The sequence below is a fragment of the Neophocaena asiaeorientalis genome, unplaced genomic scaffold, assembly GCF_003031525.2.
Source record: "Neophocaena asiaeorientalis asiaeorientalis breed wild unplaced genomic scaffold, Neophocaena_asiaeorientalis_V1.1 scaffold4, whole genome shotgun sequence".
NCBI classification, from domain to species: Eukaryota; Metazoa; Chordata; class Mammalia; order Artiodactyla; family Phocoenidae; genus Neophocaena; species Neophocaena asiaeorientalis.
Window position 1 is genome coordinate 4,523,442 of NW_020173682.1, and position 3,970 is coordinate 4,527,411.

The following is a 3,970-nucleotide window of genomic DNA, read 5'->3' on the forward strand; positions in this document are numbered from 1 at the left end:
CTGCATTCACTTCCAGCGGACCCCTCAGCTTCCACAACGGCTGTGCCCACGCCCCTCCCTGTGACCAGAGTCACGGGGAATCCTGTGATTTGTTGTCTGAACCAGGACACTTTTAAAATTGAAAGGAGGCACGATGATGAATTACACCAGGCAAAAGACACAAACCAGGACTGTCCTGGGCAAACCTGGACCTACGGACTTTCTAGCCAGAGGGGCCATTTGCAAATGTGAGTCACATCACGTCACTTCTCTGCCTGCCGGCTTCAGCTCTGCGTGTCGTCACCGCAGACGTCCGCCCAATCTCTGTCCTCCCTCCTCTCTGCCTCTCCCTGTGCTCTGGCCACGTAGGCCCTTCCATTCCAAGAACTCACAGCTGCCAATCTCGATGCCGGAGCCCCCGCCCCCGGACCTTCATGAGGCTGGTTCCTCCCCACTCGTCACGTCTCTTCCACAGACAGCCCTCTCGTGACCTTGCGGTAACTCATGCCCATCGCCCCAGTCAGTTCTCCCGCACTTCATCACCACCCGAAAGTAAGTTATTTACTGACTTTTGTTTCCGTACCAACAGGTAAAGAGTTTGGAAGTTCTCACTCCCATCCTTAACGATAAGAAGAAGCTGGCCAAACTGAAAATTAACACCTTTTCTTTGACCCATTAGAGCAGCGGCCCCCAGCCTTTTTGGCACCAGGGACCGGTTTCGTGGAAGACAGTTTTTCCACGGACAGGGTGGGAGGGGATGGCTTAGGCAGTCATGTGAGTGGCGGGGAGCGGCGGGGAGCGGCAGGGAGCGAGGGGGAGCGGCGGGGAGCGAGGGGGAGCGAGGGGGAGCGGCAGGTGGAGCTTCAGTGCTCACTCGCCGCTCACCTCCTGCTGTGCGGCCTGGCCCTAAAAGGCCGTGGACTGCTACCGTCCACGGCCCGGAGGTTGGGGACCCCTGCATTAGAGAACTGAGGTTTCTGGGAAAACCACAGCCCTGAAATCTGCAGAGAATGCAGAGAGGCACGGCTGAGAGGTTGTTACCCAAAGCCAAAGCTGCTGGACCCGTGAACTGGTAGGGACACGTCAACGGCCGTTTCAGTGACTTGCTGGAGGCTGGGTATGCACTTGTGTGAGAGCACCCAATTCCTGGGGAGTGCGGCCTTCAGGGGACGCCCCCCCCTTCTTCGAGCTTTACCTCCAGAAACCCCACCGGGTTGTCCTGGCGAAGGTCTAAGGCTATGGCTGAAGTGAAGGAAGAGTGGCCCTTGTGAGATATCCCAGAGTGCCCTCTGTGGCTTCACCATAGCTAGCCTTGTCCCGGGTCTGGGAAGAGCATCCCTCCCCAGGCCTTCCTGCCTCACTACACAAAAAGAAACACTTGTGAAGGTCACAGACAAGAGGCACACACCCCCTACAGGGCTGAGATTTAGTTAGAAGATGATGGCGCTTTTCCCCTCCCCTCCACTTTTCCACACCAACAGGGCTCCCCGTAACAACAATGGGTTGCAGCTGAAAGGGTTACAAGACACCCTCCGAGAAGGAGGATGTAGAGAAGCCCAAGATCAAGAGTGGAGACAAAAACCAGACATGTGGACCCCAGGGGGATCTAAAGTCTGTGGCGCTTATAGCTGCAAAAAACATTAAACAAAGCCAACTCCTAGCCAGATTATCATAAATCCTTACAGAAGAGGCCTCTTTGCCTCAGTTTCTATTACCCAGTGCAGCACGTCCAGCTTTTGACAAAAATAATCATAAATTCCACCCCAAACCAAAGAAAAACAGTCTGAAGAGACAAAAGACGCATCAAAAAAGCAGACTCAGATGTAACACAGATGGTAAAAATGATCATTCAGGGAATTTAACTGTGATTAATTTGTTCAGGGCTCTAATGGAAAAAGTAGACCACATGCAAGTACAGATGGGAATGTAAGCAGAGAGATAAGGAAGACGCAAAAGGAAATGCTAGGAAAAAAAAAAAAAACAGGAATGAGTGCCTTTGATGGATTCACCAATACACTCAACACAGCTGAGGAAAGAAGCAATGAGCTTGAAGATAGACCAGTGGAAACTTCCCAAACTTAAATACAACAACAAAGAATTTTTTTAAAACATCCAAGGATGGAGACAATTATAAAAGGTGTGACACGCACCTGATGGGAATACCAGATGGAGAACTGAGTGCAAGAAATATTTGAAGTAATAATGGCAGAGAACTTTTTGAAATTAATGACACGGCAAACCGCAGATCCAGGAAGCTTGGTACAATTAAACTAGCTCCCTTTGTGTTTGCTGCTTACTGCCTGCCCCAGCCCTACCGGGACCCCACGATTGTGTAGGCTCTCTGAGAGCATCCGTCTTCTTCATTTCTGTCGCTCTGGAGTCCGGACAGGGCCTGACGCACAGTAGGTGCTCAGTAAAGATTTGTTGACTGAATGAAGGAGTCAGGCGGGTTTTGAGACTGGGTGCCTCCAGAGCCTGGGCGTGTGCCCTGTGATCTCCTTGGTTCCTGGTGGTCACTGTGCCACTCCTGGCACCATGGCTTCCTACCTAGATGACAACAGAGGCCTTGGGACCCGTCTGCTGATTCTAGCTCTGTTTCCCTCCAATCCACGGTCCACGCTTCAGCTAGGGTGGTCTCGATCAACAAAAATATCAATCCTTTCATTTTTCTCATTACAAATCCTTCCGCAGCTCTTTATTGCATCCACTATAAAAAACAAACCAACAAAAAAACCCAAAAACCCAATTCCTGGGCATGCGCACAGGACAGCTCATTATTTTACCTGCTGTCCTGGCCAGTGTACCTGCATGCCCCAGTCCCAGTGTCACCGACCAGGGTTCTTGGCTTCCTTAATCAGTTGAATTGATAAGAGGCCAGACAAGAAATGCAGGCAAGGGTTTACTGGGGCCCCTGCTGCAGCAGGGGGAGTGAGAACAAGTAACAGGTTCCCTCGCTCGCTCCCCAAGCGGGGAGTCTGGTGCATACCGAGCCCTGCTGCTTCAAAGGCACCGGGAAGGCCTCTGCCACCGCTTGCGCTCTGAGCTGGTTTGGTGCCTTTCATTTCAAAGCGCCCATGCCTCCCACACGACCTCATTTCTCCTCACAGGGTCCGTGCCAGGGCAGAAAGGGACAGGCATGTGACAGAGGGGACGTGAGGAAACGGACCAGAGGAGAAGAGATGCTGTGGCCTGCCAGGCCCCGGAGGAGCTTGGGCAGGGAAGCTGCGGCCAGACGCTCCCCCCGCCCACCACCCCATGTTGCTGCTGGGCCCCCTGGGCTGAGGAGGAAGGGGACAGGCAGGGAGGAAGCCGAGCGCTAATTTGAAAATTCTGCCTCGTAGTCCTGACAGGTACAAAATCTATGCAGACCTGTGTTTAAGATGAATTTCCTGATCATGCCGCCTTCTCTGGTTAGTCAGCAAGTTCAATAGATGATTATGACGCATTCCCCCCACGCGTGGCTGATTAAATATTTGGTAAATAGAATTTAGCGCTTTTCACCCACAGAGAGCTTTCCTGACATTAACTAATTGCTTCTAAGAAAGGTGTCACCTTCCTTCTATGGACAGCAAACCTGGCCAAGGGGAGACACTCACAGGAGCCAGCAAAGAAAATGTGTACAGGGGACAGATGCTGAGAGCAAGACGATCCGTGGCCCACGGAACCCCCCGATTTGGGGCAGTTTCATTTAACTGTGAAATGTCTCACCGCAGGGCTGGCCTCACGAGGTGGATTTGCTTCTGGGAAGGTTCCCTGCGCGCGGGCAGCAAGGGATGGAGAGGAGGCAGCAGCGGGATGGGAGCCCCTCCCCTCGGGTCACCGGATTCAAGTTCTCTGTGCTGGAAACAAATTAACCGGCAGAGATGGGGTCGCTCGGGGTCAGATAGGGCCCTGCGGGGGAGGTCTTAGCCCCAGCCCGACCCCGACCCCCGTGTCCAAGAGCGGGCGCTGCTTTAGGGACGGTGACTCGGGGCGAGGCGGGGTGGGGGAG